Raw genomic sequence first — 14,321 nt, forward strand, 5'->3', positions numbered from 1 at the left:
CCTCATATTCTGTTTCTGTGGAGTTCCTTACCATTGATGAATGTATTTGTAGTTTATTGCAGTTTTTAAAAAAATCATCCTGTATTTTAATTTTAATCAAATAATGTTCTTGCTTATTTGACTAGAGTCGCTTTTAATTTTTTGTATTAGAATCATCACATGTTTCGCTTTGCAGTTTAAATTACATTTTCAGTAAGTTCTACTGTTCTTGGGAGTCTGCAGTTCATTACATTTTACCAAAGCCATGCACACTTTAAGTGAAAGGAAAGATCTGACGTCAACTGCCTCTAAATCATGTCTTGAGTTCCTCTGAGTCAGCCAAAGACAAGTCCAAGACGATGCCCTGTGTGTCACATCACTGAAGCATCTGAAATACAGAAGGAACCAGCTGCATTCACTGTGCTTGACAGTAAGTTCTGCTAACGTTCACTTTATAGGAAAGGTTTTATAAAGACAATCAAGGAATGTGATTTTGCACTTCTCCGGAACTGAAATTCTCGAGCCGTTCTGAGTTCTTGTTCTTTAGTGATTTAAATTAAGCTTTATCGCAGATAAACAAAGTAGTATTTTAATGTCTGTCTCAAGATATACTTATTTATTCCAGGGTACAGCACCAGAACTTCAATGTTAATCGTGTTGCTAGTGATCTGTTGTTTTCCCATTTCTTTGACTGTTAAACTGGAGCATTTTAGTAAAATGAATATATTAACATAATGGATTCACAGTTAAGTTTACTTTATCATGTCCATTTGCAGCATTACATTGTCTCTGTAATCTCTCACCCTGGGTAACTTTACCAACCTGCCTTTCTCACAGAGACGTTAATAATACTGTCCATTTTTTCCTTTGCTGTTCATTTTTACTATGAACACATACTTTAAATCCTATATCTAAAAATAGTACTTGTGCAGACAGTTTTTTTTTTATTAATGACGGCAGTAAGATCAGTAATCTTCCAAACATTTTTTTAATCATTTCCACTGACCTGTAGAAAATTTAATCCAGTTTTGAACATCTGTAGTGAAACCTTTGAGGTAAATGATACCGAACAGTGCAGATTGTCAGCTATAACCACAACAATGTATATTCTTCTAGCACCCTCGTGGAAAGGAAATATCTCAGTATTTTTCAAGAGGAAAGGGAAACCAAGCCCAGCATGGGAAGAATAAGTCGAAAACCAGAACCATAATTCAAGTTTTTAATGCACTAATAAAAGGAGGAGAGGAGTAATGTGGCAAAGCGGTTTCGGGAGGCAAACTGCAGTGAGCAGCTACTGCTGGTGAGGAAGAGCACAAAATTATTCAAGGTGCAATGTGCAGTGATAGTACATACGGTGGTAGAAGTTAAAAAGGAATAAAATCATGAACATTCATGAAAGCAAAGATGAAGGTCTTGATACCGGTGAACTGGGTGGGCAGAGTTTGGACAGTGTGGGAGTTATCACTGTTAAGCATGGGAGCCTGAGAACTGAAGTCTGAATGAAGCGGAACTTGTAGAAGACAAGCTGGTATAGGCAACATCTGGGAAGTCCTAGAGATTCCAAATCTGAATTAAAATTTCATTAGCAGAGAGGAAGAAACAGGGTCAGGAGTAAATAGATCCCAGAGGTAGAAACATAGAACCTTAATGACAGACAAAAGTCAGCTCAAAATCAATAAAAGTGCAGTCAACTTGGTTGAGGACTGAGAAACTTAGCATTAGTTTTGCTGGGATTCTGTTGGCGGAAACTTTGGCTGTCCATGACTTACTGGTGGGAAGACAGTCTCAAAAGTACAATAAGGGCTTTTGATGTTGATGATGTTCAAATTTATGCTGCCAGTTTATAAAGAGTCATAGTGTCTTAGAGATGTACAGCATGGAAATAGACCCTTCGGACACATCCATGCCGACCAGATTCCTAAATGAATCCAGTCCCATTTGCCAGCATTTGGCACATATTCCTCTAAACCCTTCCTATTCATATACCCATCCAGATGCATTTTAAATGTTATAATTTTACCAGCCTCCACCATTTCCTCTATCAGTTCATTCTATACATGCACCACGCTCTGCACGAACAATTTGCCCCTTAAGTTCCTTTTAAATCTTTCCCCTCTCACCTTAAACCTATGCCCTCTAGTTTTGGACTCCCTTACCCCAGGGAAAAGACTTTGACTATTCACCCTATCCATGCCCCTCATGATTTTATAAATCTCTATAATGTCACCCCTCAGCCTCCGACGCTCCAGGGAAATTAGCCCCAGTCTATTCAGCTTCTCCCTATAGCTCAAACCTTCCAACCCTGGTAACATCTTGTAAATCTTTTCTGAACCCTTTCAAGTTTCATAACATCTTTCCCATAGCAGGCACTCCAGAATTGAATGCAGTATTCCAAAAGTGGCCTAACTAACATCCTGTAAGCCACAACATGACATCCCAATTCCTATACTCAATGCACTGACCAATAAAGTTAAGGGTACCGGCCACCTTTTTCACTATCCCGTCTACCTGCAACTCCAAGGTTTCTGTTCTGACCTTACCATTAAATGTATAAGTTCTGCCCTGATTTGCCCTACCAAAATGCAGCATTTCACATTTATCTCAATTAAACTCCATCTGCCAGAAACTAGGTTTTGATAAGAGTAAATAGAGGAGACAACAGCCAGCAAGTGGAGGCTGAGGTTAGAGTAGGGTGTAGAGCTAGACAGGAGACATCACAAGCTTTGTTATTGTCCTCACTTTAGAATTGATGAAGCACCTCAGATCAGATGAAAAAATAAAGTTTGTCGGAGAAAAACAGCAGAGGAGGTAAATAATGATGTTGAAGAGGAAGTTAAGAATGTTCTTACCTTTTAGGATGATTCTAGAGGAGTGAGAGATTCTAGGACAGGAGTCAACAACCATCTGTAACTGAAGAACCTTTTTTTTTGAAACTAACTCAAATAAAAACTAGCAGGAGCTGCAAGACAAAAATGCAGTATTTATAAACATCGTCCATGGACAAGAGTCACTCACAGAAAACATAATTTACATGTTCAATTAATAAAATATATGGGATGAATTTAAGTAGCAACAGAAGATAAATTGTAATTGAGGTAGACTGAACATTTAATTATCGTTTATTAAGTTGTTATTGTGCCTCTTTATATTTTCTTCATATGCCCAGTATATGCAACAGCAGGTGCTGAGGTTAGTCTTTTATCCACATGATAAAAACATGGCCTTTGCTTTTCATTTTTTTTCACTTTTCTTCTAATAGAAAAATATAACTGAACAGATTTAAGAATTGCAAATGACAGCCACAATTCGCCAACTCTTATATTGAATAACATTCACAGAGAAGAAGTGGGAGCAATGATTGTAACAAACATAAAAAATGTTGACCATTGGGAACAATTGAAACTTTTAATTTAAAGAAAGATCATCAGGATTTGCTCATTCAGAATGTCACACATACTTGGATACACAAGGTGATAAAACAGATGTTTCATTGCAATATGTTATTTAATCTGAGATCCATTATTGCAAATGTACTTGTCTCTCATGCTTAAACTGCTTGTGTTTGTTTTATTATCCCTCTTAAATGAAATACACAAACTGCAGTTGATGTGGGAATCATTTCTTCAGTATATTTTTCTTTTTAAAATGCAATCTTCAGAACAATATGAATATTATAAAATCAAGCCAGAGTCTGTACTGTTTGGATCATAAATTGTCCAGAAGTTCTTATTAAGAAAAATTGCTTACATTTTCCTTAGCTATTTGCACACACACGCACATATCCACACAGACAAAGCCACACACAAAGCTATTCAGACTAAATTTCTTTCCTCACTTCCATCAACACCCTGTGTTTTATATACACCTACACATTTCTCTCCCAAACATATTTCACTCAATTATAGATGGACTCAGTGCTTCCTTCGCCTACTATTCCACTCTTCTTTTTTGCTGAAATGCATACTCCACTTTTTACGTACTTTCAAGCTTCCCTACTCTCCATTTTCCTCCTTCACGTCTTTTCGCTTTCTTCTCTTTCTCCGTCGGTTAGGCAAGCCCCAGCTTCAATGGCTAGCTTTGAATTTCCAAAAACGTGTAGGTTTTGAAACGTTGTCATATAAAGAATGCGCAAACTACTCCAGGCCCTGGAAATTCTATAGGGATTCCTAATGCTAGAGTTAAGACCGAGCAAAAGCAAAGCCTCCAGGAAGGTGAGTAACTGGCCACCTTCAAACTCTCATGATGCTTCTCTGGGGTTTCTACCAATCTCTCTTTTGGCAGTAAGTGGCACGACTTGTATTTTTACTTTGACCTCCAGATAGTATGCTGCTGATTACTGGAAATGTGAGTTGACAACAATACAACAATGTCAATGTTGCATCTGAGATCTTGTGATGGTCATATTCGATGATTGCTCTCTTTAGTCAATGAAGCAGAAGGCAAGGAAGGAAACAAAGAGAATGACAGAAAAAAAAAGTCAGGTAGAGAAATAAAGCGAGGGAAAGATAGAGCATTAATTTACAGTGTAAAGAAAAGGTAAGACAAATTAAAAGAAACAATCAGACAAGTAAGGTGTTATAACCCAAGTGGTTTTTGAATTTTCTGAAGAAGGGTCTCGACCCGAAACGTCAGCTTTCCTGCTCCTCTGATGCTGCTTGGCCTGCTGTGTTCATCCAGCTCTACACCTTGTTATCTCAGATTCTCCAGCATCTGCAGTTCCTACTATCTCTGTTTTTTGAATTCATTGTATTTGTCCTTCAGATGATCTGAGCGAAGAAGTGTTGATTTTCAATACTCCTGAGCCCTGAAGTATTGAATTGACATTATTGTCATGACCAGGAACTGAAGGGAGGGAGGATCTTGATCATTACAGAGAAAGTGCTGAGAAAACCAATAGGATTAAATAAAACATAGAACCACGGATGCTGGAGATGTGAAACAAAAACAGAAATTCCTGGAGAAACTCAGCAAGTCTGGCAGGAGCTGTGGGAATAAAGCAGAGTTAAAGTTTCAAGTTCAGTGACTCTTCATCAGAAAAAATGGTATTTATGCTGAAGCCAAGGTGGGGGGTGGAAGAGGTGGTGGTGAAAAGGACAGGCGAGTAGAAAGGTAGAGATAGAGCCCAGAGAGAGAGAGAAAGATATGAAGGGGACAGGCAAACAAGGAGTTTAAGGATAGCTGGCCAGGACAGAAGAAAAGCTGAATAAGTGATAATCAAATCTAAGCTGAGAAAATAGGTGAGCTGAAAATAGAGAAAATAGGTACATCTGTACCTCTTGGAATAGTAATACAGAAGCCCAATGCTCTGGGAACATGAGTTTGACTCAGATTATGGCAGATGTTGAAATTTGAATTCAGTAAAATAATGTATCATAATAAATAATGCTAGTCTAATGGAAACCATTGTTGATTGTCATTAAAAAACCAGTTGATTCACAAAGACCCTTAAGTGAAAGAAATTGATCATCCTTACCCAGACTGGTCTACGTATGACTATTGGAGGTCTGGTTAGTAAGCTCACAGATGACACCAAAATTAGTGGTATAGTGGACAGTGAAGAATATTATCTAAGATTACAAATGGATCTTGATCAATTGAGCTGAGGAGTGGATAAATGTACTACATTTTGGACAGGGCTTATGCAATTCATCATAGGGATCTAGGTGGTGTTGTAGAACAGAGAGACCTAAGGGTTCAGGTAGATAACTCTTTGAAATTTGTGTCACAAGTAGGCAGGGTGGTTAAGGAGGCATTTAGCATGCTTGCCCTCATTGCTCAGACCTTTGAGTATAGGAGTTGGGACGTTGCGTTGAGTTTGTACAGTATATTGGTGAGGCTTCTTCTGGGGTACTGTGTACAGTTCTGGTTGTCTGCTATAAGAAGGATATTATTAAATTGGAGAGGGTTCGGAAAAGACTTACCAAGGTGTCGCCAGGAACAAAGGGTTTGAGATATAAAAATAGGCTGGAAAAGCTGGGACTTCTTTCACTGGAGCATAGGATGCTGAGGGGTGGCCTTACTGAGTTTTATAAAATCATGAAGGGTGTAGATAAGATAAATAACAAGGGTCTTTTCCCTTTGATGGAGGATTTCAAAACTAGGGAGCATATTTTTAAAGTGAGAGGAGAAAGATTCAAAAAGGACATGAGGGGCAACTTTTTAACACAGAGAATGGTTCCTGTGTAGACTGAACTGTCAGAGGAAGCGGTGAATGCAGGTACAATTACAACATTTAACAGACATTTAGATAGGAAAGGTTTGGAGGGATATGGGCCAAGTGCAAGCAGGTGGAATGAGTTTAGTTTGGGATTATGGTCAGCGTGGACTGGTTGGACCAAAGGGTCTGTTTCCATGCTGTATGACTCTATGACTCCAGATCCACAGCAAAATGTTTGACTCATAACTGCCCCCTGAAATGGCTTAAAGAGCCAATCATTTCAAGGGCACTTAGGCTTGGGTAACAAATACTGGCCTTGACAGTAACAACCACATCCCATGTAAGAATAAAACAAATGTGGGAATACATAAGGTTGGCAGGAAGAATAGGAGAGCAAAATATTATTTAAATGGAAAAAGGTCACAAAATACTGCAGTTATGGAGGGTAACTGTGTGTTCTTGTTCATAAGCCACATTGTAAGTGATTAGAATAACAAATGGTATTTTGGACTTTATTGTAGGGAGAATGGGTTTTATGAGTGGCAAAGTCTTGCTACAATTGTACAGGATATTGATGGCATCGAACCTAAATGACTATATACAGGTTTGGTCTCTTTACTTCAGGATGGATATACTTGCACTGGACACAGTTCAGAAAAGGTTCATTAGACTGGTTCCTGGGGTGAAGGTGTTGTTTTGAGGGAAGGTTAGTTGAGCCTACACTCATTGGCGATTAGAAGAATGAGATGTAATATTATTGAAGCATGTAAGATTCTAGGGGAGCTTGATAGGTTAGATGTTGGGGGGATGTTTCTTTTGTAGGGAAATCTAGAACAAGAGGCTGCAGTTCAAAAATAACCAGTGTCCCATTTAAGATGGAGAGGAGAAGGAATTACTGCTGTCACAGGGTCTTCAGCCTTGCAATGTTCTTCCCCAGACAAAGGCTCAGTCATTGAATATATTTAAAGTTAAAGTAAACAGTTTATTGTCAAAAGAATCAAAGATTATAGGAGACAGACAGGAAATTAGAGCTTAGGCTGCAATTACATTAATCGTGATCTTATTGAATGGTGGGGCAGACTTGATGGGCCAAGTGACCTACTCCTGTTCATATTTCCTATGATTCTATGATATTTGGAAAACAAGAGTTGCTAGATAAAACAAAAAACCTGTCTAGTTTATCTTTTACCATTTGAATAGTTGCATAATACAACAATTAGGAGTTACAAATGTCAGGGATGGCATTAAAATAATTACTTCGAAACAACTCATTACCTGCGGTTGAGAGATTCCAGAACTGATTATTCTCCTTCTGCACCTCGCAGAATTAGAACTAGAATTAGAATTAGGTTTTATTGTCATGAGTACTCAAGGCACACAGGAGTACATCAAAAAGTGTGCAATGTCGCTATTCATGGCACCATCTCAGGCACAAGGTACCGAGGCAATATCTTAGGTAAAGAGTAGAAAAGTAAAGAAATAAAATTAAAAGTTCCAAATTACAGTCCTTCTTTAGCCATCGGCCTGCAGCTGCTCCATGCTGGGCTTTCCCCACAACGGCTCGATATCTCTCCCTACGCTGGGCTCAATCTCTCAATCCCCGTGCCTCTGTGTTGCTGTTTCACGGCCAACCACCATCCCAGCTCACCAGCCACCTCGCCACAGGCTGCCAGAGTCCCACTCTGGTGCCGTTCCAGGCCCACGCCACCAACCACCAGACTTCTGCCCAGACACACCAACCACCTCATGGCCAATCGGCAAAGTCTCCACTCTGGGACCCTCGCCACTGGTGTCGCTGCTCCTGATGGTAAGCAGAGCAAAAAACTAAAAAAAACTAAAAGTGAGAAAGAAAGAAAGAAAAGTGATCGGAATGGACAAGCTCCAGCTCAGGAACCCTGCTCCACCGCCATCTTGCAGGATTACAAATTTAGTCCCAAACAACATCCTTATGGCATCAGTTACCCCCCTTAAATGACTGCAGAGGGATTAATTCACAGAATGTAAATCCTGCATTAGCTGATATACCAATTAGTTTCAATCAGAAGGTTCACAGACCAATTCCTTTGGTCTTGATGAGGCTGACAGTAGTGCAGTGCTCAGCAATTTGGGGAGAATCAGAAGTCACAGAAAACTTACCTTTGCCACAAATTGGCCTTTTTTTTATGTTAACTGATCTTTCGAGTACTTTGATCTTGGTTGTACTTTCTAGCATCTTCCATAGAGTCAGGAAATGAAAGGTTAACAGATGGGAGTGTGGGACTGGATGGTACAGTCTTTACATGCCAAACTTTTACATGTGTTTTCCAACATTGCCACAAGTTGCATCAAAATGTGTCACAGTGCATCAAAAATAGCATTTTTCTTGGCTGTGAATTTGGTATGGTGCATGTACTATGCAGCTCTTTAGTCACACTTTGCAGAGCTAGGTTAAAATGAGCTATTGAAGTGAGATGAAAGCATATTTGCTTTTATTTTTAATGATGTTTCACAATTCATTGGTTTTGCGCGAATTCCATTTCCCTTTCACTCAATTCGTAGCATCTGACAGATCATTTCCTGCTCGTGGTCACAGTTATCTTTAGGAATAAGTTCACTAAAACTCAGAGGCTGAAAAGTAAAGTAATTATCAGCTGAGAAAAAGCAGATGTATCTGGGGATGATGTGGCAGCTAGAATGGAGAAGATGTGAGAAGGAAATAAATTTAACTGTAAATTATGTTGCAAAGGAATTCACCGAATAAAATTCCCAGTCTTATAGCTGATGCACTCTATAAAATGCAAGAGTTATAAACTATCCTGCAGACAAAAACATAGCTGCTTTTCAGAATTTTACTTTTGGGTCCAGACAACTGGCAGTCCACACAAAGGCAGTGGAGCAGATAACCTGCCATCTTATTATTGGGACAAAGATCACGTACCACCTCCTTTGCCTGAGCATATCTGCATATGGAGGGCAGGACCTTACTTCACCCGCGCAACTGGTTCAGTGGCACTGTGCCAAGCTGCCAATAGAACATCAAAGTGCTGTTGTACCACGAAGTGACAGAAAGAAGCCCCTGAAAGGAAATCACAACAGAGCAAGCTTGGGGAAAATGTATCAATGCCCTGCAGAATTGGTGACCATTCACTTTTAACAAGCCTTACGGCAGTTCTCAGCTAGAAGAAGCATTGTTCCATTGTTTCTTTTGCAGCTCACGGAATATGCAATTCCAACCTGCCGAAGGTACTCCCTTGAATGCATCCTCTGGAGGAAAATTTCACTGCTGTTTAAAAATCAGGGTAGACCATTTCAAACAGAGATAAGGTGATTTTTCTTTTTTTTCTCAGAGGATTGTGAGTCTTTGGAATTTGTTTCTTCAAAAAGCAGTGGAAACAGAGCCCTTGAATATTTTTAAAGTATAGGTGGATAGATTCTTGCTAAGTAAGACAGTGAATGGTTTGTGCATGAAATAACTCCGCAAAGGCTGGTATCCTATCACCAAGTCACCCTTTATTTACACGTGGGAAGTCCTTGACACTGGTCCAGTTCCCTCAGAGCCAGCTGTCAGAGTGTCAAAATGTCTGATACTCCTGTTTATATCTATTAACCAGGGCTCCCTAATTGGACCAGATTAACAGACCCAATCAGGGAGCTCATGTACTATGAGGTCCACCTGGCTGACCTCATTACAATCGCTACAGGGTGGCACTGTGGATATGTGAATTTGGGGTTAAAATCAAATTAAAAATCAAATCTGGGTGTTCAGGTCCATTGTACCCTGAAGGTGGCAATGCAGGTGGATAGAGTGGTCAAGAATGCATACAGCATGCTTTCATTCATCAGACGGGGTATTGAGTACAAGAGTTGGCAGGTCATGTTACAGTTGTATAGGACTTTAGTTCAACCACATTTGGAATACTGCGTACAGTTCTGGTCGCCACATTACCAAAAGGATGTGGATGCTTTGGAGAAGGTGCAGAGGATGTTCACCAGGATGTTGCCTGGTATGGGGGGCACTAGCTATGAAGAGAGATTGAGTAGATTAGGATTATTTGCATTGGAAAGACGGAGGTTGAGGGGGGACCTGATTGAGGTCTACAAAATCATGAGAGGTGTAGACAGGGTGGATAGCAAGAAGCTTTTCCCCAGAGTGGGGGATTCATTTACTAGGGATCACGATTTCAAGGTGAGAGGGGAAAAGTTTAAGGGAGATATGCGTGGAAAGTTCTTTGCGCAGAGGGTCGTGGGTGCCTGGAACACGTTGCCAGTGGAGATGGTAGAGGCGGGCACGATAGCATCATTTAAGATGTATCTAGACAGATACATGAATGGGCAGGGAGCAGAGGGACACAGATCCTTGGAAGATAGGCGACAAGTTTAGATAGAGGGTCTGGATCGGCGCAGGTTTGGAGGACCGAAGGGCCTGTTCCTGTGCTGTAATTTTCTTTGTTCTTTGTTCTTTGTTCTAGCCTTGATCTCATTGAATAATGGAGCAGGCTCTTGGGGATTACTCCTGCCAATTGTTAATGTGATAGCTTACTCCCAACAGCCCACACTCAACAGTTTACGCCACCAAAACAAAATTGAAAAGCAGAAAGCACAGACTTTGTACAATTGAGAAAAAAACAGAAAGTGCTGCTGTAACTCAACAGGACTGGCAGCACCTGTAGGAGGAGGGAAAAAGAGATAATGTTTCAAGTCCAATATGACTCTTCTTCTTCAGATCACCAGCACCCATAGTTATCTGCATTGGCTCAGTAAAATAAGATTCTACCTTGTTTTTCAACCCCTGATCTGGATTTGGCCAGGTATCACCTTTGCACCAGTTGAAATTTTAGTGCCTCAGAATGGTGCAGCAAAGTTGGCCTGGTACAGGAAAGTGGGAATAACATAGGTAGTAGAGTATTTTTTGGTGGTGCAGTCTCAACAGACTGAAGAGCCTCTGCTGTATTGTATGATTCTGTGGAGAGACCATTTTGCCCACTCCACTGCACTCCTCAAGAGTTATCCATTTGATTTTAACTTCCTGCTCTTTCCCAATACTGTTCAATATTGTTAATTTTCAAACATTGATCCACTTTCCTTTAAAAGCTAAGATGAATTCTACTTCCATTACTGTTTCTGGGGTGTCACTTCATCTGTGTAAAATGACTTCTCCTAAGTTTGATAATGATCTTCGATTTATGCCCTCTTGACTGTTTTTAATTAGTGAATGGTTTGGCTATGAAATAACTCCCTTTTTAATTACTCATTCTACAATGTTTCCTGTGCATTTGACAGAAGAAATTAAAACCACTCTACGTCATCCAAAATAGTGGATTAAGTAGTTGGGTTTTGTTTAACTCCTTCTCAGGTCAGCTTCCCAGAGGGAAAATTGGCCCAGACCATTTATTAATTCTCAAGTCAGACCAAGTGTTGGCTTCTCACAAACTTAGCAAGACCAGAAGACACACTGGACTTGAGTATCAGCTCTCCTTTTCTTCCACCAAGAAGTGGAATCACAAGTAACTACCATCACAGAACCATATTTGATCTGGGTGTACAGATAGTCATGCTCTGATGTCTCGTACCAATACAATAGAATCTACCACAGGATACTGATTTTCTGTAAACATTTGATAACTTGGCTGTTAAGTAGCTTCAATTTGTACTAAAGTAATAATAGATGAAGGTTTATCTATTCATTGATGGGATATGTGTATGACTGGCTTGACCAGCATTTATTGCCAATTCTTAATTGCCTTTTGGAAGATGTGGTGAGTTGCCTTCCTGTATCTGGTGTAGGTACATTCACAATGCTGTTAAGATCAAGGCCCAACATTTGACCCAGCAACTTGAAAGGAACTGTGATATATTTCGACATCAGGGCAGTGCACAAGGGGGAAGGGAACATGTAGGTGATGGTATTCTCACGTACCTGATAACCTATTCCTCTACATAATAGTTGTAGTAGGTTGAAAGGTGCTATAAAATGCCTTGGTGAATTTCTGCAGTGCACCTTGCAGATGGTACAGACTGTTGCTACTGTGCATTGGTGGTGGAGGGAGTAAATGTTTGTGGATGTGGTGCCAATTGTCCTAGATAATGTCAATCTTCTTGCATGTTATTGGAGGCTACACTCATCCGGGCAAGTGGAGAGTGTTCCTTCACTCTCTTGACTTGTGCCTTGCCATTGGACTAGCTTCAGGAAGTCAGAGGCAATTTTTTTTATTATACATAAAAGGAATCTTTATATACATTCATAATCACAAGTCACAAATGCAGTTAAGTTCTGTACAGTAGCATATCAAGGAAACAAACAAACATTGGAGTTTGGCTTTATCCAAACAAACCAAAGGCATCACTTGCTTGAATCAGACTATATTTTCGTGCATTTGAGACACCAGGAAGGTCCGATAGCAGAACAGACCCCCATTTACCTACAGCAGGAAGACCTCAGACAGTGGTCTTTCCCCACTGTGCCTTAGCGGCAGCTACACCAGGCTTCAGTGAGTCCCTCAGCACATAGTCCCGGACCTTGGAATGTGCCAGTCTGCAAGACTCGGTCAAGGTCAACTCTTTGTTCTAGAAGACAAACTGAGGTTTTCTTTTATTTTAAAATATATTTTATTTGTAAAAAAAAACTTTGTACATACATAGTCACAAACACAAACAGTTCTGAGGAAGGGTCACCAGACTCTGTTAACTCTGTTTTCTCCTTCACAGATGCTGCCAGACCTGCTGAGCTTTTCCGGCAACTTTGTTTTTGTTCCTGATTTACAGCATCCGCAGTTCTTTTGGTTTTTGTTTTTAGTCACAAACACAGTTCGGTTCTGTTCAGGGAGTCAGGAAGTGATTTATTTGCCATGGAGTTCTGAGCTGCTGTTTTAGCGACAACATTTATACAGTTGGTTCAGTTCCGTTTCTGGTCAACAGTAACCCCTTAGGTTATTGCTACTGGGCAAGTCAGCAATGGTAATGCCATTCAATGTCAAGGTGAGATGGTTAGATTATCTCTTGTTGCTGAGTATCACATAAAGAAAGAGCTTACATTTACATTATACCTTTCACATTGTCATGATATCCAAACAGCAAGTTACGTCTATGTAAATAAAGGCAAAGTATTGCCGATGCTGGAGATCAAAAATATAAACAGATTGTGCCAGGGGGTCTAGCAGCATCTTAGAAGAGAGAAACAAACTCAATAAGACTTGCTGAGCTCCACCACCACTTCTGTTTTTATTGCATCCAATTTAGTACCATTGAGATGTAATTGTACTCACTGTAGTAATGTACAAAATCAACGAGCCAAACCGCAAATAGCGTCACTCACAAATGATATAAGTGAATACATTGTTTTGAAGATAAATGCTGTTCATTCAATGGGTTTGACAGGGTCTAAGTTTTCTAAATGTAGGTCATGGCTCCTCTGTCACTGCAGCGTTCTCTCTGTGTTCTAAAGCGCCTGTTTGATCACAGAGTCACAGAATTATTATAGCACAGAAGGAGGCCATTAGCCCATCATGTCTGTGCTAGATCTCCAAATGAGCAATTGACCTGGCACCATTCCCCTGCCTTCCACCTATAGCCCTGCACATTCTTCCTTTTCAAATAAACATCTAATTCCCATCTATCTAATTCCCATCTATCTAATTCCCATCTATCTAATTCCCATCTATCTAATTCCCATTTGAACACCTCGATTGAACCTGCCTCCACCACACTCTTACGCAGTATATTCCAGATCCTAATGACTCTATGTTTTTCTCAGATTACCTTTGTTTCTTTCTCTAATTACTTTATAGCCATACTCACTTGTTCTCTATCCTTTCATGATTGAGATCATCTTCTCCCTATTTACACTGTTCAGACTGCTCATGATTGTGAATAGTTCAAATCAGATCTCCTCTCTGTTTTCTCTTCTCCAAGGAGATCAGTCCCAGATTCTATATTTCTAATTTCATAACTGAAAGTCCTGTAAATCTCCAATGCACTCTCTCCAATACTCTCACATCACCCACCTAATGTGTGGCTCCCCGAACTGGAAGCAACACTCCACCTCAGGCCAATCTAATGTTGTTCAACATAATGTTCTTGCTCTTTAATCCATACCCCCATTGAAAAACCCTTGCATGCTGCAATGTTTTAATAAAATTCTCTCGCCATCTTGAATCCTGCATCCACTTTAAAAGGAGATAACAAGGTGTAGAGCTGGATGAACACAGCA

At 40.0% G+C, this 14,321-nt stretch overlaps 1 protein-coding gene across 2 annotated transcripts in view; it reads left to right on the forward strand.

Annotated features, from left to right (window-relative positions):
* Positions 1-325: 325 nt before the first annotated feature.
* Positions 326-14,321, forward strand: part of LOC109927919 (G-protein coupled receptor 20) — a 39,566-nt gene continuing 25,570 nt past the window's right edge. Inside the window, exon 1 of one of the 2 annotated variants that reach the window (XM_020527944.2) lies at positions 326-409. The gene's annotated coding sequence lies outside the window, so the exon portion shown is untranslated. Of the gene's footprint in view, positions 410-1,184; positions 1,280-14,321 lie in introns of those variants that run through there. The other variant, XM_048595855.1, reaches the window with a different exon arrangement.

This window comes from Rhincodon typus, chromosome 4 (genome assembly GCF_021869965.1).
Source record: "Rhincodon typus isolate 14 chromosome 4, sRhiTyp1.1, whole genome shotgun sequence".
NCBI classification, from domain to species: Eukaryota; Metazoa; Chordata; class Chondrichthyes; order Orectolobiformes; family Rhincodontidae; genus Rhincodon; species Rhincodon typus.